Source organism: Somniosus microcephalus, chromosome 4, assembly GCF_052327205.1.
Source record: "Somniosus microcephalus isolate GS21.2 chromosome 4, FLI_Smic_1.0, whole genome shotgun sequence".
In the NCBI taxonomy this organism is placed as follows: Eukaryota; Metazoa; Chordata; class Chondrichthyes; order Squaliformes; family Somniosidae; genus Somniosus; species Somniosus microcephalus.
In genome coordinates this window covers 307,591,127-307,611,114 of record NC_140990.1, presented here as the reverse complement: position 1 = coordinate 307,611,114, position 19,988 = coordinate 307,591,127, and the positions used below count along the sequence as shown (strand labels likewise).

At 43.4% G+C, this 19,988-nt stretch overlaps 1 protein-coding gene across 4 annotated transcripts in view; it reads right to left on the bottom strand.

Annotated features, from left to right (window-relative positions):
• The window catches only part of lypd6 (LY6/PLAUR domain containing 6), a 340,290-nt gene that overhangs the window by 110,003 nt on the left and 210,299 nt on the right, over window positions 1–19,988 (bottom strand). For all 4 annotated transcript variants that reach the window (XM_085986694.1, XM_085986699.1, XM_085986696.1 and 1 more), the window contains exon 2: window positions 588–710. The gene's annotated coding sequence lies outside the window, so the exon portion shown is untranslated. The remainder of the gene's footprint in view (window positions 1–587; window positions 711–19,988) is intronic.

The following is a 19,988-nucleotide window of genomic DNA, read 5'->3' as shown; positions in this document are numbered from 1 at the left end:
AAAAAGGAACAACTGCATCCAATATATGCTGATAATAAGAACTTTTGATTTTTTTAAAACCTAAATTCAAACCTGAGCAATGTTTCCAGAAGTAGAGGAATTATAAGGAGACCGTGCTAAACAGCCAATTATCGTATGAATCACTGATCAGATAAGATTGTGACAATGCAAATTTTCACACAGTACAAGGAAGTTTAAGACAGTACCACAGAATGCTACTAACCACAATAGCACAAAATACCAGGAATCAAGACTGCTTCTGTTGTAGTAACAGAAGCTTACAAAAAGCCCACTAGTTCAGTCAGGAAAATATGAGGCCATTAATCTCAGGCTCGTGGATTTGAGAAACTAAACCTTTGCTGGCTAATTAAAAAGCAACATTATTGCCTCCAGTTTCCTCTGATCAATCAAAATTACTGGGATTATTGAGAGTTACATTATGAAGGTATATTTGCAATTCACCATGTTTAAAAAATATTAGTGCCACATAATGCTGTGACATCTTTACAATATTCAAATATGACGATTAATGCATTTGCCAAACCAATCTCAAAGGAATGAGGTATCCTGAGTAAACTGTTACTAACCTCTGGATTTTATTTCATAAGAGATAGTTGTCTGCTCTTCACAGCCAGGAGGTGGAAATAAATCCTCTCCCATGAGAAGTGGTGCAAGCGCTTCCGGAGCCACTTAGGAGATGCTTACAGCTCCTGCATCGAAAAAAAAACAGCAGAATGAAAAGAAGCTAGTTAGAAGCAGTGCAGTTATTCTGATGGGCTATAGATATTGTTTCAGTTCCAGAGCGGGACTGCAAGACAGAATTTTATCTCTTCTGGCTCGTGAGGAGATAGTTGATGGCAAGAAATGCGACAGGAGTTAATTACAGGCCAGATGGATTTCAGCCCTTGTGAGTACGTGGCTAGTTGGTGCTCTGCAATTTGCCACGTGTTCCCAGCACAAGCTGCAGGAATCGCTCAGAGAACTTCATTCACAGAGCAGTACACGGAAGAAGATAACTTAAAAAATACCTGACAGGGTATGAAAACAAATAGTCATGAAACCTAATCTTTTCGTCCTTTCTTTACTATTAAGTCAACAAGGACAGACACAATGCAAGGAAAGAGCATGCATTTTGAAAGAATGCAAAGATGGATGAGGGGACGCAGAACTAATGGATAGGCTGGTAAATCTATCTCTTTGAGATAAAGGGATGAGAGTTGACATGGCAGCTATGTTACTAACTGGCTTTGCCAAGCTCCACACAGCGAATAGCAAGTCTTCACAATCATGATCTTTCTCAAGAGGGTTTTTTCCATGTAGAAGGCTTTCTGATTAACCATTTCAGCACTCGAGCCTTCCTGCCTCTTACTTGTCTGCCTTGGATGGCCAATACCACACTGTGCATGACTGGCCTGGGTCTGCCAGGCCAAGGCAGCTGTATTACATCAACCAAAATCGTTTGACAGTCTTCAATATTCACAATTATTTTTATGCATTTACAAATGTCTGTTGTTGGTGGTGGTGATGCTAACAATAACTCTGAACCACTGGAAAATCTGTTATTGACTGACTGAACATTCTAAAAGCAAAGCAGAAGGTAATTTTTTGAATAACTGCTTTGTGGAGAAAATGACCAAGAACAAATAGTTCCAATTTGGTCGATACAAAAAAAAAATGATTGCCTCATGGACTTTGCCTTCACAGATATAATTTTCAGATTTGTATCTCTTTAGATGCGCGGGTCCCCCGTTTACCTCCTTTCTTAATCAACAAAACAAAATGGCTGCTGGGTCGGTGTTGCCAAGCATGAACTTAACTGTACTGACAATGACACAACAATGTGAAGTTTAAAAAAACGCAATTCTCCTGTGGTACTTTAGTAGATGATAGCATAACCTGCTGTGGTACTGACCCATACAGACCAGAAACGTATGTTCGATTCCCCAGCCTGTGTGGAGCTAGATGATCTCAGCTGAAATGCTGGTGGGGATGTTACAACTGGGGGGGGGGGGGGGGGGGGGGGGAGGAAATCATGCCCAGAGTTTCATCTCCCGATTGCTAACCAGTGACCCCTGCTGGAAAACGCATGGGTATGGAGGCGAAGATGAGGTGAGCCTGGATGTGACTGCACCCCACCAGCCCATCCACCACCACCCCCCCCCCCATGCTCTTACCTCTCCCACCAAGAGATGCTCACTGTCTAACTGAAGCATGGCCACTTGGGGTGAGTACCAAAGGGCTGTAAGCACCAGTGGAAATATACCTCAGCATCAGCCACTGCCCTTAAAAGTGGTGATAATCTTATCAGTGATCCTGGTAACATGATTGCAAATCAGTGGTGGCAATTTTGGGGTTAAATTGAATATAAAGGCATCAAAGCTATAATGTAATAGCTGGCCAAATAATACACACATACACATGAAGCACATGTAGCTCCACAAACATAGGGTGATGTCAGCTAACTCCTAGGAATTGGTTCTTGGAACATGACCTCCTAGAAATTCCTGGCTAGGACTGGAAACCAAAGCCTCCCTACCAGGCAACACATCAACAGAAACTTTACATGAACATTGGCAAAAACACCCAAATGCCTACCCCTGTATGTTGTTAGTTGGTATGATTGCACTAGGATGAGGGTTAGTGTGTGGTGTGGCTAGTGAGATGGGGATGTGATGATGTAGATAGAGAGGGATGGGTGGAGGTGCAAGGATGTGCAGGAGCAGGGTAGGGAAGGCAGAGTGATGGGGATGTGATGAGTGGCACAGCAGGATGAGGTTGAATGTGGCTTTGCAGTAACCTTTCGTGATCTACTGAGATCAATGAAAGGTTTGCGCCACTGCAGCCAGGTCCTCCTGATGACATCCCTCCTTGAGCCCTCCTGTGCAATGTGCAACCAGGTTGCGTTGGTGTTCTGGGGAGGTCTCTTCCGCCCATTGGAAGGGAAGAGAACGTCCCTGCATGCTGTGACTCCCTACATAAGCATATGAGGGAGAGCCTGGGTGCAGTGGCGAGAGGATAACATGCGGCTCGAGAGCGGACCTGAATTAAAGCAGTGGCGACAGCGAGAAAATAAAGAGCAGCCCGAGAATGGATCTGAATTTGCAAGGTGACCAAGATTGGGAACTAAATGTTTTAGGGTACTTGACGTTTTGAAAAGGCAGACAGAATAGAAAAGGAGGTGGGGTAGCCCTGATAATAAAGGATGACATAATGACAGTAGAGAGAAAGGATCTCGGGTCAGAAGATCAGGAAGTAGAATCAGTATGGGTGGAGATAAGGAATAACAAGGGGCAGAAAACATTGGTGGGAGTAGTATATAGGCTCCCTAACAGTAGCTATAACGTTGAACAGAATATTAATCAAGAAATAGTATGAGCTTGTAACAAAGGTAATTCAATAATCTTGGGGGACTTTAATCTTCATATAGACTGGAAAAATCAAATTGGCACAGGTAATCCTGGAGGACAAGTTCATGGAATGCATTCGGGACAATTTCCTAGAACAATACGTCATGGAACCAACCAGGGAACAGACTACAGGTATTTCAGATCTTGTATTGTGTAATGAGACAGGGTTAATTAGCAATCTCACAGTAAAGGATCCTCTGGGGCAGAGTGATCATAATATGATAGAATTTCACATTAAGTTTGAGAGTGACTTGCCCAAGTCTGAAACTAGAGTCTTAAACTTAAATAAAGCCCCCAATTATAAAGGTATGAGGGGCGAGTTGGCTGAAGTAGATTGGAAAAATGGATTAAAAAGGTATGGCGGTAGATAAACGATGGCTAGCATTTAAAGAAATATTTCATAATTCTCAACAAAAATACATTCCATTGAGAAACAAAAACTCCACTGGAAAAGTGATCCATCCGTTGCTAATTAAAGAAGTTAAGGATAGCATTAAATTGGAAGAAGAAGCTTATAATGTTGTGAAGAATAGTATTAAGCCTGAGGATTGGGAGAGTTTCAGAAACCAGCAAAGGATGGCCAAAACATTGATAAAAAGGGAGAAAATAGAACGAGAGAAAACTAGCAAAAAAACATAAAAACAGTATGTAAAAATGAAGAGATTAGCAAAAGTAAACATTGGTCCCTTGGAGGCCGAGACAGGAGAAATTATTATGGGGAATAAGGAAATGGCAGAAACGTTAAACAAATATTTTGTATCTGTCTTCACAGTAGAAGACAGTAAAAGCATACCAACAATGGTGGGGAACCAAGGGTCTAATGAGGGTGAGGAACTTAACGTAATTAATATAAATAGAGAAAAAGTACTAGAGAAACTAATGGGACTAAAAGCCGACAAATCCCCTGGACTGAACGGTCTACATCCTAGGGTTCTAAAAGATGGCTGCAGAGATAATGGATGCATTGGTTTTGATCTTTCAAAATTCCCTAGATTCTAGAACAGTCCCAGCGGATTGGAAGGTAGCAAATGTAACATCGCTATTCAAGAAAGGAGAGAAGAGAAAAAACGGAACTACAGGCCAGTGAGCCTGACATCAGTCGTCGGGAAAATGCTGGAATCCATTATTAAGGAAGTGGTATCAGGGCACTTAGAAAATCATAACATGATTAGGCAGAGTCAACATGGTTTTATGAAAGGGAAATTGCGTTTGACAAATTTATTGGAGTTTTTTGAGGATGTAACTAACAGGGTAGATAAAGGGGAACCAGTGTATGTAGTATATTTGGATTTCCAAAAGGCATTCGATAAGGTGCCACATAAAAGGTACCACACAAGATAAGGGCTCATGGGGTTGGGGGTAACATTGTAGCATGGATACAGGATTGAATAACGGACAGAAAACAGAAAGTAGGGATAAACGGGACTTTTTCAGGTTGGCAGGCTGTATCTAGTGGGATGCCGCAAAGATCAGTGTTGGGGCCTCAGCTATTTACAATCTATATTAATGACCTAGATGAAGGGAGAGTGTAATGTATCCAAGTTTGCTGATGATACAAAGCTAGTTGGGACAGTAAACTGTGAGGAGATGACAAAGAGTCTGCAAAGGGATATAGATAGACTAATTGAGTGGGCAGTAAGGTGGCAAATGGAGTATAATGTAGGGATCGCGAGAATATCAGTGCTAATTAGATCCTGTGAGAGACAACATCATTCATGTCCGAGGCCGGGACCCAGGAGCGAGGACGAGCCCAGCAGCGAGGTCAAGGCCCAGGAGTGGCGCAGCGTGGACCAGCAGCGGGGTCGGGGCCCAGGGAAGGTGCGGCACGGGCCAACAGCGAGGTCGGGAGGACCACGATGCATCCTACGAAACCCAGGCAGAGAGGACCTGCGCGAAGGAGGGAGGAGGACAGTAGCAGTATGTTTGTGTGTGATCTAGGCCGTTGTAGTAGAGCCTGGTCTCCAATTGTCTTGTATCCCCTTGCCATTGGACCAAGACCTTGCTCTGTCAAACCCGTGTGGTAGCTGGTGTGCAACGGCCACCCCATGTTAAAAGAATTCACGCACAGGCATCTTCCACCCTTCATGTGGAAGCAAGTCATCCTTGGTTCCGAGGGACTGCCTAAGAAGATGATAATGTAGGGAAATGTGAGGTTATTCACTTTGGTGGGAAGGATAGAAAAACAGAATATTTTTGAAATGGTGAGAAATTGTTAAAGGTTGGTGTTCAGATAAATTTGGGTGTCCTCGTGCAGGAAACACAGAAAGCTAGCGTGCAGGTACAGCAAGCAATAAGGAAGGCAAATAGCATGTTGGCCTTTATTGCAAGGGGGTTGGAGTATAAGATTAAGGAAGTCTTGCTACAATTGTACAGGGTCTTGGTGAGATCACACCTGGAGTACTGTGCACAGTTTTGGTCTCCTTATCTAAGGAAGGATATACTTGCCTTGGAGGCGGTGCAACAAAGATTTACTAGATTGATTCCTGGGATGAGGGGGCTGTCCTATGATGAGAGATTCTGTAGAATGGGTCTATACTCTCTGGAGTTTAGAAGAATGAGAGGTGATCTCATTGAAGCATATATGATTCTGAAGGGGTTTGACAGGGTAGATGCTGAAAGGTTGTTTCCCCTGGCTGGAGTGTCTAGAACTAGGGGGCATAGTCTCAGGATAAGCGGTAGGCCATTTAAGACTGAGATGAGGAGGAATTTTTTCACTCAGAGGGTTGTGAACCTTTGGAATTCTCTGCCCCACAGGGCTGTGGATGCTGAGTCTTTGAGTATATTCAAGGCTGAGATAGATAGATTTTTGGACTTTAGGGGAATCAAGGGATATGGAGATCGGGCAGAAAAGTGGAGTTGAGGTCAAAGATCAGCCATGACCTTATTGAATGGCAGAGTAGGCTCGAGGGGCCTTATGGCCTACTTCTGCTCCTCTTTCTTATGTTCTGATGTTCTTGTGCAGTGCTAGTTAGTGTTTGCAGCACCTGAATGCTGCAGAACACTGACAGATCAACTGTCAAGATGAATGTGGACGTGCTCCCTTTAAGGAAACCGGCTGATGACGTGTCATCAAATGATGTCATGAGACCCGCTTCCTTTTAATTGGCCAGGAACCTCGCAGGGCGGGCTTAACGAGCCCAAACAACAGAAAATTCTTCTCTCTCAGAGCAGGATGGATTCGGGAGTGGGGTCGCAACCCGCCACCTACTTCAGCCGCACTGCGCCCGCCTCAGTAGGTGAAATCGTAGCCTAACAGTGCATTCAGAACCTAGCAAAAAGACGGCCATCACCACAATATGCCAGGTCTTATATGAAGGTTGAATTATGATCTTTCGTCTCCCACAAGCCCCATCTCCATCCTAACTACTACACAAGAACATAAGAATTAGGAACAGGAGTAGGCCATTCAGCCCTTCAATAAGATCATGGCTGATCTTCTACCTCAACTCCACTTTCCCGCTTTATCCCCATATCCCTCGATTCCCTTAGTATCCAAAAACCTCTCACTGACTAAGCATTCACAGCCCTCTGGGGTAGAGAATTCCGAGTGATGACGTTTCTCCGCATCTCCGTCCTAAATGGCCGGCCCCTTATTCTAGTTCTAGACTCCCTAGCCAGGGGAAACATCCTCCATGCATCTACCCTGTCAAGCCCTGTAAGAATTTTATATGTTTCAATGAGATCACCTCTCATTCTTCTAAACTCTAGAGAATATATACCTAGTCTTTCGGCTCTCCACGGGTGAGTACGCACGGGGTACTCACCCGTAGGCCCAATGGAAGTGCCGGATTCCTGCATGCACTGCGCATGCGCGGGAAGCCGGCACTTCTGTTCCCCTGAAAGCAGGGGAACAGGAGGTCGAATGCGTACGCGGGAGAGGCTGCACGTGCGCATCGAACTTCGGGTTTTTAAAAAATTTTTAAATTTTTTTTTTTTTTTTTTTAAAACAGGTTTTCCTGGGAGGGTAAGTCTGCAGAATTTAGAAATGTAAAAAGCAGGTGTAAGGCCTGCTTTTTACAAGGTAAGTGGTGAATTAATTAAAATTAAAACATTTTTTCCCCACAGGTTTATTATTTTTAAATACTTTAAAGCAGGGTAAGTTTATTTTTAGCTCCTTTAGAAAATTAAATTTTTTCAAAAATTTAAATTGTTTAAAATAGTTATTTCATTTAATTTATAGTTTATTTAAAAAATGTGATTTAAAAAAAAAATTATTTGAAGATTTAGTGATGTTTTGTAAGAAGAAGGGGCCTGTAGTATTTCTAAGTTTGACAGCACTTCCTGTCAGACTTATGAATGGAGCATTCCCTGCTCCGATTGGCTCCCCATGGCCCACGTGATCTCAGGGGATGCATCGAACTAACTGCGGCCCTGGGATACGCAAGCACTGCACGCCGGCAGCTGGAGCAGGCCCCGGATCGGAATTCCACGGGGGCCCACAGCTCAACAGCCGGCGCGCTCAGTAAGTGCAGGTCGGGGGCTTGCACCCGCAGGTAGCCCCCGACCCGAATTTCTGGGCCATTATGTTTGTGCCCAAAGCTACAGCTGGTACAGAAAGACTAAAAGTCACCTGCAAACAGGATTTGGAACAGTAGAGAAATGGAAAATAATAGGGAACAAATGCTCATGATCATCAACAGAATGTCGGAAAACCAGCCCAAAATCGTCCATATGTACTGAGTCCAAGACACACTCCTAATTCCACCTCTCCCAGGCAGAAAATTATTGGAGCAACTGCCACCAGAAAGATTCAATCCAGCACTAGGTACACTCAAAATCATTACAGACATTAGAATGGGAGAACAAGGGCAGTAGAAGGATGCCTCTGATTGGCAAGATGGCCTTTTCTCATCCTTTATCATTCTTATGTTCTAACAGAGGTCAGAAACTCATTCTAACGATTCCCTGCATCAAACCATTCTGAACATCAATCTGGAAAAGATTGGCTTTAAACCATGATGCACCCAGAACCAGCATCTTGCTTACTGGAGACCAAAAACTGTTGGCATCCCTGTGCTATAGTATAAAGGAGGGGTTGGCCAGGACAACGGGAGCAAAGAAAAAAAGAGAGCCGCACCCTGCCCATAAAACCCAGATCAAGGAGAAGGGGGAATTAATTCTACCCAGAACTCCATCTACTTTTTGCTCCCCCAAGTACAGTGAGGTCGGAGTGGGAACGGGGCGGTGAATTAAAGTGACAGGCGATCCGGTCGCCTGTCACTTTAATTCACCGCCCCATTCCCACTCAGGCCTCACTATACTCGGGCTCTTGCATTGTTCCACGGAAGCTCAACATAAACTCGAGGAACAGCACCTCATCTTCCGATTAGGCACTTTACAGCCTTCCAGACTCAATATCGAGTTCAACAATTTCAGATCATAACCTCGGCCCCCATTACATTTTTGCTTATATTTTATCCACATCTTTGTTTTGGCCCTGCCCCCCCACCCCCCACCCCTTTTTTTCTTTCTTTTTTCTCTCCCACATGGCAGCTGTCTCCCATTCTGCCAGAACATTTCACACCTAATCTAGAGCCGTCTTTTGTCTCCACTAGTCCTATCACCATCTCGTCTCGTTTTGAATACCTCTTAATGTCTCTTCACTTCTTTTGTTCTCTCCCAGCCCTGCCTTTCGATCCATTTCATTTCCTTTCCAGTTTTGAAAAAGGGTTAGACCTGAAGCGTCGACTCTATTTTCCCTCCACGGATGTTGCCTGGCCTGCTGAGTTTTTCCAGCATTTTTTGTTATTACTACTACATGTAAACACATATAAATGTATTTTCTGATTTCGTTTCTAAAGGAAAGATAGCTACGGCATCTGCTGCAGTACGACATTTTTTATTCATTCATGGGAACGGGGCGTCAATGGCAAGGCCAGCATTTATTGCCCATCCCTAATTGCCCTCGAGAAGCCGCCTTCTTGAACCGCTGCAGTCCGTGTGGTGAAGATACTCCCACAGTGCTGTTAGGGAGGAAGTTCCAGGATTTTGACCCAGCGACGATGAAGGATCGACGGTATACTTCCAAGTCAGGATGGTGTGTGACTTGGAGGGGAACTTGGAGGTGGTGGTGTTCCCATGCGCCTGCTGCCCTTGTCCTTCTAGGTGGAAGAGGTCACGGGTTTGGGAGGTGCTGTCGAAGAAGACTTGGCGGGTTGCTGCAGTGCATCTTGTAGATGGTACACACTGCAGCCACGGTATGCCGGTGGTGGAGGGAGTGAATGTTTAAGGTGGTGGATGGGGTGCCAATCAAGTGGGCTGCTTTGTCCTGGATAATGTCGAGCTTCTTGAGTGTTGTTGGAGCTGCACTCATCCAGGCAAGTGGAGAGTATTCCATCACACTCCTGACTTGTACCTTGTAGATGGTGGAAAGGCTTTGGGGAGTCAGGTGGTGAGACACTCGCTGCAGAATACCCAGCTTCTGTCCTGCTCTTGTTACCACAGTATTTATGTGGTTGGTGCAGTTAAGTTTCTGGTCAATGGTGACCCCCAGGATGTTGATGGTGGGGGATTCGGCGATGGTAATGCCATTGAATATCATGGGGCAGTGGTTAGACTCTCTCGCTTGTTGGCGATCATCCACAAGGCATAGTGACAATTCTTGACCAGCACTTTCAGAGCAAACTGTTCCTGAAACTCCGTTAGTTTAGAAACACTTTCGATGCTCAATGATAAAGCTTTAATATTTTGCAGATGGCGGAAATATTGCCATCGGGTTTACAAAGTGCAGAAAAGAACTTTCCCATTACAGAGTTGAACTGAGATTTAATGTTGGTTATTGAAGTAGGACAAGTGTCATTTTATAATTTAAGAACAATGCATGTAAGCCAAAAGTACAGGCGCTGCGCTATTTAATCAGACAGTGATTCTGCAGCCAGTTCTCACCGAAATGGAGCAATTTCAAATGAAGATACGACTTCTGTCTGATGTCTCATGCAACAGCTGGCTGAGGAATTAAGAAACTATTTGTTGAATGGCAAGCCTAGTAATTAAAGCAACTGAAACAAAATGTGAAACCACAAGCCTGGCAACCAAGGCACATAAAACAGATTTCAACCAGTCATTTTCACATAATAGTAGTACTTGAGTAACTTTGTATTCCATCGCTGTGCACTATAGAATCACTTAATAAAATGAGAATATAAACATTTATATTTAATATGAAATGAGCATTCTTAAGAGAATAATTAGGTATGTCATTCCCCGAACACGCGAGAGATCCTTCACACTATGAACCAAACTACGAACTCTTACCATATTAACCAGTTGTTTGGAAAATATTAACTAGAGAATCGTCAACTTCTGCTAAGGTATCAAAGCCTCTCTCCACAAATCTCTTTACTTGCTCTTTCTCAGTAACAAAAAATATTTTTCTATCGTATATTTTCAAAATGTCTTCCCATTCTTCTTATTGTTTCCCATACAGGCTACCCATTAGCATTCGATGTCAAAAGCATTTGCTGAGCTCCGTCCAGGTGTCGCTGGCAAAAATCAACCTTTCTTGCTGCCTCTGGCCCGCCCCTCTCTCAAGATCACCCCAGAACGACTGGAATTCACTTGCGAGCACGTGCGGGGTTTGCGTATGCTTGAACAGGTCGGCTCCGTGCTAGCTAGTGATTGGCAGCCAGCAGCAGACTGCCACAAAATGTAAACATTCTCCAAGCTATGCCGGGTAATTTTGAACTCTTCTGACCTTAATTTCAAACCACAAAAAGGAAGCGAGTGGCTTCTGCGAGGGGAGAAAACAAAATTGGTGGCAAGAGCTGAGGAAGCAGATTCAGGAGCTGACAATTGATACTTCAGATGGTTCGCCTATTCCCATGTATAACAAACTAACCATTTCCCCGGATGTTATTCGTGCGCTCCAAGACTGTCGTGAAGCCCAATGGTGTTGAACCCGAACTGGAGAAGTTACCATCTACTGCTCCTGTTATTCGTCCCAGCTCACCTACTGTCAATCCTACTCGAAGATATCCCCAAAGGTCAAGGAACCTTCCAAATCATTTGGGCATAGATGGTTATGAATGTAGTGGTTTTCATTACAGTTCTAGTGTTGGCAAAACTCATTTTTCCTGCGTACAACCAGGAGAATGCTATGGTTCTTTTTCAATCACGTTATTGTAAGATGTAGTTGCCGAATTTTTTTTAGCTGTTAACCAGGCTTATTTTTGGAGCTGATTATTTTCACTTCTGGAGGAGGGAAAGTGTATGCTACTTGCATATTGCTAACTGGACACTAGATGGCCCCCTGATGGGAGGAAACACATTGCAGCAATAACACTCCTAGGTCTCTCTTGTATTGCTTTTATTATTCTTTAATATTCTAGAGGGCCCAGACATAACAGCAATTAGTTGTTATTCCACCAATACAAGTGTTTATTCGGACATAACAATAGCTGCATACATACAGTAATCAATAGATACTGTGGTGCATATTAGGGGCAATTTATCCCATCTTCAAACCCTTTTTTGAATCCAACAGTGACTGCTGATAGCAGTGCATTCCATTTTTCTGACATGTGATACTGTCATTAATCATTCACTATGTAATCACTGCGGGTTCATAGAGTGGCAATCAATAGCTGCCTATCGAAAAATGACAATATATATATATAAAAAAGGCAATATTAGAGAAATCCTCATGATTATGTATATGGCTCTACGAATGGACTCTTGGCGAGTTCATACGTAACTTATAGTTTGGGATCTTTAGAACCAGTCACATGAACCGCAATGGTCTTTTCTGGTATTGTACATTCTTTTCTAGTATTGTATTCCTATGTCCTTATGACAGTGAAGAAAGGTTTATTCAAATTTCAAGAACCACTCACTTCCTTTTCTCAAATATAACTGCAATGGTTTTCTATTATGTCTCTAATGAGGAGTATGAAACCAGAATTGGAGGACTGAGTGGCACAGTGGCTTAGGACTATATCCTTTCATCTCTCGGCCCTACGAATGAATGCGGCCCAGTCTCCTTCCTCTGCCAGCTGCAAGGGTGCCACATAGTGAGTTCAGACAGACCGAATCTAATTCGTCCTGGGCTTGGATTCCCAGCATTAAACTGACTATAGTTCAGTGCCGCCAGCCTCAGATGTTTATGCTGGTCCATGTAAAACCTGATCTAAAAATTAAAAGCAAAGTTGCAATCAAAACTATTTTAATCCTGCACAATATCACAGATTTGCAAAGTGTTAAGATAAAGGCATCATGGTCAGACAAAGAGATATTGAAATTGGCACCTGAATATTAGCTAACAGCAAAAGTTTTTATAAATATATTAAGATAAAGTGAATGGTAAAGGAGAACGTAGGCCCATTAAAGACAGTTGCAGGCAAGACTATAACGGATAATAAGGAAAACAAAAAGAAAATACTGCAGATGCTGGAAATCTGAAATAAAAACAGAAAATGCTGGAGATACTCAGGTCAGGCAGCATCTGTGTTTCGTCTGATGAAAGGTCATCGACCTGAAATGTTAACTCTGTTTCTCTCTTCACAGATGCTGCCTAACCTGATTTTCTGTATGGATAATAAGGAAATGGCAGACTTATTAAATTAATACTTTGTATCGGTTTTCACAGTGGAGGAAGAGGACAGAGCACCAGCCGTACAAGGGAACCTAAAATAAGTCAAGGGGAGGAACTTAGTGGATCTAATATAAAAGTTTAAAAAATGGTAATGGAAAAAATAATGGGACTTAAGGTAACCAAATCTCCAGGAACTGATGGTTCCCACTCCAGAGTATTACAAGAAATGGGTGAGGAAATTGCAGATGTCTGAGAAAATGCAATCAAGGCACTATTTATACTGTAGATTTACACAATTTGTCATCTGATCATCCTGCACTTTTGCTACCATGTCTCTGTGCTTGGAAACGGGCTTTTCCTTTTTTTTAATGTTTTGAGCAGAGGGGATGGAAGAAAATGGGGAGACGGCAGATGGAGAGAGGTAATTTTAGTATGGATGAATGTAGAACCAGAGAAGCATAAGATAAGTTAGAGGAGTCAAAGAGGCGAGAGAGAGAAAAAGAGAGAGAGAAAAACATCAATTTGAAGGCAGCAGAGACAGGTAAGAGAAACTTTCCTCCTACAGTGCATCTCCTGTGGCACTGTTATGTCTGTGCATCCATTAATAACAATAAAAAAGTCTGTGTGCGCATGTCACTTTTCACATTACATTTTATTATAGATGCAAAACAATCATAAAAAGAGAAAGAATGTTGGGTATTTCATCCTGGGTTCTGACCTGGAGCCTAAAATTTACAAGCAAATTACTGATCGCTTATTAACATCAGCATGTTTACAAGCAATTACAAGTGCTTCAATGTCCACGAGAACTTGGGCAGTGGTCTTAAAAGGACAGGCAAGTTCGCAGCTAAACATCACAATTATGCTCCAGATTCCATACTATGAGCAACGCCACATGAGGTCGCCAAGTATATTTAAAATTGGTTTACCCCCCATTCATTAGCTGCCAACCTACTCCTACAACTCTGCCCAGTTCATATTGTAATTGGGCACCAGAAGCACAAGCGTGGCACAGGGCGACATGCTCTTCTACATTCTCTCCCTTCTTACAAGAACTTTCCAAACATCTACTTCATGCCTCCACCTGGCTGCACAGCCATTGTAGAATGTGATTACAATATCACAGCCTAAAAATGAATGCTGCTTCTCGCTTCACAAAAATCTTCTGGTTCACTGCCAGTGTCTCTGTGCTCTTTCATCCTAGGATTGCCTCCCCCTGCCCCCCAGCAATTGGTGAGCTGCTTTCCAGTGCTCAGGGTGCTGGCAGCTTGCCAACCAAATTAAAATGAGGCCCAACCATGTAAATGATTTGGGCCTCTCGCTGGACCTTTTGGGCAGGCATTGTGATCACTCAACCTACCATCCTTCTGATGGGTTCTATCTAAGACAATTGGTCCCCATGTTTCTATGTGAAAGGTAATGTCTGCCAAATGGACTCTTCTGGCAGTAGGCAGTTTAGTTCTGCACCATCTGCTATAAGACATCTCAGCTATAACACGGCCATTCAATGCAAATTAGCCACATTCTACACGGAGAACGAAAACAGTGCGGTCTTTACACTGAAGCTTCAATGTGAGATCTCGCTGTTTAATGCTTGAAAGTAATGCTGTTGAAAGGATGCTTCATGCACCTCAGAAACCTTAAGCTTGCAGACCAGAAATTCCGAGTGACAATAGTCCTTTAAACAGCATGGTTCTGTGAAAGAAAAGCATTTGCCCATCCAGGAAAGCCCAGCTACTCCAGTCCCTAATGTAAAGGTAGTTTAAACAGATTATTGAATAAGTCTGCGCATTCTCTTTCTAATTAATTAATCTGGTCTTCTGGGATAGCTCCTCCCACACCCCAGCTTCCTTGGTTAAGCAATATCACCATCCTTGACAGGATAGAGCAAAGTAACCTCTGTAAAGTTGGCACCGTATGAGGGCAACGAGCATATCTCACTACGTGACAGATCAAATGACTGAGCTTTTCGCTTTCCTGGTCACATGCTTTGCTCACAAGTTGTTGTAAGCGTCTCAGCTAATGCTGGATTGTTGAAGCTCACAAAAACTATGGGTGAATTTTACAGTGAGGTGAGGTAAGAATAGGTGACAGACCTGACTCATTTTTCCCATTCTTCTCTGATTACACCACAGTCCCTTTAAAAGTGGTTGGGTGAGTTCAGCATTTAAGAATAAGTACATGTAATGCACTTCATTCCATATGAGGATACAATTTTACTTAAATTGTATTAAAGTAATTAGGAAATGGCTTATTTAATGTAGTCAATGATGCAAAAGTTCTGTATAAAAAAAAGCAGGAGCCCACATCCCGGTGTTATATTACAGGAGCTAGAACAGCCATCTTAAATGGAGCCACACACAAAACAGAATACACTCAAAACAGTAAATGCATTCAGTCGTCAATAGGCACAGTGGCATCGGTGAATGAAATGAAGAGCTGCTGGAAATTCTAATGAGGAAAGTCAGTTCTGTGACATGGGGTATGAGAAATTTCATACACAAACCTATGGTTTATGCAAAATGAACCTCTCGCTGAAGGATTTTGACCACATAACAAGCACAAAACAACAACAACCCGCATTCATATAGCGCCTTTCACGTAGACAAAAACACCCCAAGGTGCTTCAGAAGAGGGAAGCAAAACTCAGCTGTACCACAGACATTAGTGAGCTATGAAGTTCTTGACACAAGTGGTTTATTTTAAATAAATCATTAATTCATGTAATCTTCCCATTGCATTAAAACTTTAAGTTTTTTTAAGTAATATTTTAGTCATAACTTTCAATAATTTCCTACATTACAACCGTGACTGCCCTTCAAAGATATTCATTGGCTGTACAGCGCTTTGGGATGTCCTGAAAAGCGCTATATAAATGCAAGTTCTTTCTTTCTTCTAGAAGACTTAAACAAATGTTTGTTATTTTTCATCAAAAAAGGATAGCGGGCTGTATATCTTCCAAAAGGAAAGCATCACTGCAAGCGTATTAAAATAACATTTGGATGTATGGATTACGAGAACTAGATCACTGCTATCCTAATAGTTTGAAGGGAAGATAAAGTTTCTCCGCTGACATAATAATTCACCGACTGCAATTGAAAGGCTACAATCCATGGACTGTATTCCACAGACTGGTGGGTCTAAAATGAGGGGACACAAGTATGAAGTGAAATGCAAAAGATTTAGGACAGAGTGCAGGAACAGCTTCTTTTTATATATACACACATACAGAAGGTCATGATGCTGTGGAATGAATTACCAGAGTTATTTTTCGTAGGAAGAATAAGAAAGCCACATGCTCCTGGGAAAATAATATCTAAATGGGGTAGAGGAACAGAGGTACAGATACACAAATCACGAAAAGTAGAGACACAGGTTAATAAGGCCATAAAAAAGCAACTAAAACCCTGGGGTTTATTTCTAGACGGATAGAATTGAAAACCAGAGAAGTTATGTTAAACTTGTATCGAACCTTGGTTAGACCAGACTTGGAGCACTGTGAACAGTTCTGTCTCCATATTATAAAAAGGATAATAGAGGCACTGGAGAAGGTGCAAAAAGATTTACTAGAATAATACCAGAACTGAGAGGTTATAACTATCAGGAAAGATTGAACAGGCTGTGGCTCTTTTCTCAAGAAAAGATAAGACTGAGGGGTGACCTGATAGGAGGTCGTCAAGATTATGAAAGGGTTTGATAGGGTAGATGTAGAAAAGATGTTCCCTCTTGCAGGCGAGACCAGATCTAGGGGCCATAAATATAAGATAGTCACTAATAAATCCAATAGGCAATTCAGGAAAATCTTCTTTACTCAGAGAGTGGTTAGAATGTGGAACTCACTACCACAAGGAGTAGTTGAGGCGACTAGCATGGATGCATTCAAGGGGAAGCGAGATAAGCATGTGAGGGAGAAAGGAATAGAAGGATATGTTGATGGGGTTAGATGAACAGTGGTGGGAGGAGGCTCGTGTGGAGCATAAACACCGGCATGGACCTGTTGGGCCGAATGGCCTGTTTCTGTGCTGTAAATACTTTAAGAACATAAGAAATAGGAGCAGGAGTAGGCCAATCGGCCCCTCGAGCCTGCTGCGCCATTCAATAAGATCATGGCTGATCTGATCCTAACCGCCAATCTACTATCACAGAACCATCTCCTGAATCTAACAGAATTAGACACATGAAATAGGAGCAGGATCAGGCTACACGGCCCCTGGGCCCGCTCTGCTACCCACAGGGCCATGACCGATCTGAACCTAGACTCATGTCCAAATTCCTGCCCGCTCCCCATAACCCTTTATTCCGTTTACTTCTAGGAAACTGTCTATTTCTGTTTTAAATTTATGTAATGATGTAGCTTCTACAGCTTTTTGGGGCAGCATATTCCATGGACCTACCACCCTCTGAGTGAAGTAGTTCCTCCTCATCTCAGTTTTGAAGGAGCAGCCCCTTATTCTAAGACTATGCCCCCTAGTTCTAGTTTCACCCATCATCGGGAACATCCTCCCCGCATCCACCCGCTCCAACCCCTTCACAATCTTGTATGTTTCAATAAGATCGCCTCTCATTCTTCTGAACTCCAATGAGTAGAGTCCCAATCTACTCAACCTCTCCTCATATGTCCATCCCCTCATCCCCGGGATTAACCGAGTGAACCTTCTTTGTACTGACTCGAGAGCAAGTATGTCCTTTCTTAAGTATGGACACCAAAACTGTATGCAGTATTCCAGGTGCGGTCTCACCAATACAGAAATGACAGAAACCCCACAGTGCAGATAGAGGCCATTTCGGCCCATCGAGCCTGCACCGACACATAACCCACCCTCATAGAGTCATAGAGTAATACAGCACGGATAGAGGCCCTTCGGCCCATCGTGTCCGCGCCGGCCATCAAGCCCTGTCTAATCTAATCCCATATTCCAGCATTTGGCCCGTAGCCTTGTATGCTATGGCATTTCAAGTGCACATCCAAATGCTTCTTAAATGTTGTGAGGGTTTCTGCCTCCACAACCCTTTCAGGCAGTGAGTTCCAGACTCCAACCACCCTCTGGGTGAAAAAGTTCTTTCTCAAATCCCCTCTAAACCTCCTGCCCTTTACCTTGAATCTATGCCCCCTAGTTATTGACCCCTCTACTAAGGGAAAAAGCTCCTCAGCATCCATCCTATCTATGCCCCTCATAATTTTGTACACCTCAATCATGTCCCCCCTCAGCCTCCTCAGCTCCAAGGAAAACAAACCCAACCTGCCCAGTCTCTCTTCATAGCTGAAGCGCTCCAGCCCTGGTAACATCCTGGTGAACCTCCTCTGCACCCTCTCTAACGCGATCACATCCTTCCTGTAGTGTGGCGACCAGAACTGCACACAATATTCCAGCTGTGGCCTAACCAGTGTTTTATACAGCTCCATCATAACCTCCTTGCTCTTATATTCAATGCCTCGGCTAATGAAGGCAAGTATCCCATATGCCTTTTTTACCACCTTATCCACCTGTTCCGCCGCCTTCAGGGATCTGTGTACTTGCACACCCAGATCCCTCTGACCCTCCGTCTTGCCTAGGGTCTTTCCATTCATTGTGTATTCCTTTGCCTTGTTAGTCCCCCCAAAGTGCATCACCTCGCACTTTTCCGGGTTAAATTCCATTTGCCACTGTTCCGCCCATCTGACCAACCCATCTATATCGTCCTGCAGACTGAGGCTACCCTCCTCGCTATTTACCACCCTACCAATTTTTGTATCATCCGCAAACTTACTGATCATACCCTTTACATTCATATCCAAGTCATTAATGTAGACCACAAACAGCAAGGGACCCAGCACCGATCCCTGTGGTACCCCACTGGCCACAGGCTTCCAGTCACAAAAACAACCTTCGACCATCACCCTCTGCCTTCTGCCACTAAGCCAGTTTTGTATCCAATGTGCCAAGGCACCCTGGATTCCATGGGCTCTTACCTTCTTGACCAGTCTCCTGTGCGGGACTTTATCGAAGGCCTTACTGAAATCCATGTATACCACATCCACTGCGTTACCCTCATCCACACACCTAGTCACCCCCTCAAAAAATTCAATCAAATTAGTCAGACATGATCTTCCCTTGACAAAGCCATGTTGACTATCCCTGATTAATCCTTGCCTCTCCAAGTGGAGACAAATTTTGTCCCTCAGGATTTTTTCCAATAGTTTTCCTACCACTGATGTTAGGCTCACTGGCCTGTAGTTCCCCGGTTTTTCCCTACTTCCCTTCTTGAATAATGGTACTACATTAGCGGTTCTCCAGTCCTCTGGCACATCCCCTGTGGCCAGAGAGGTCCTGAATATATGTGTTAGAGCCCCCGCAATCTCCTCCTTTGCCTCACACAGCAGCCTGGGATACATTTCATCCGGGCCTGGGGATTTATCCATTTTTAGGCCAGCTAAAACCGCCAATACCTCCTCCCTCTCGATGTTAATATGTTCGAGCATATCACAGTCCCCCCGCCCTATTTCTATGTCTACATCGTCCTTCTCCATAGTGAAAACAGATGCAAAAAATTCATTTAGAACCCCTCCTACATCTTCCGGCTCCACACACAGATTGCCACTTTTGTCCCTAATGGGCCCTATTTTTTCCCTAGTTATCCTCTTACCCTTAATATACTTATAAAACATCTTCGGATTTTCCTTTATTTTGCTTGCCAGTGTTATTTCATGGCCCCTCCTTGATCTCCTAATTTCTTTTTTAAGTATCCCCCTGCACTTTTTGTACTCCTCTAGGGCTTCCTCCGTCTTTAGCCTTTTGTATCTACCAAAAGCCCTCCTTTTTTTCCTAATCCATTCTCGTATATCCCCTGACATCCAAGGTTCCCTGTGGTTTTTGGAACCACCCTTGACCTTTACGGGAACATGTTGCCATTGTATGATCTCAATCTCCCTTCTGAAAGCCTCCCATTGCTCCGATGCGGATTTTCCTACAAGTAGCTGATCCCTATCCCCGTAACCCCACGTATTTAATCCGCCTAACACTAAGGGTCAATTTATCATAGCCAATCAACCTAACCCGCACATCTTTGGACTG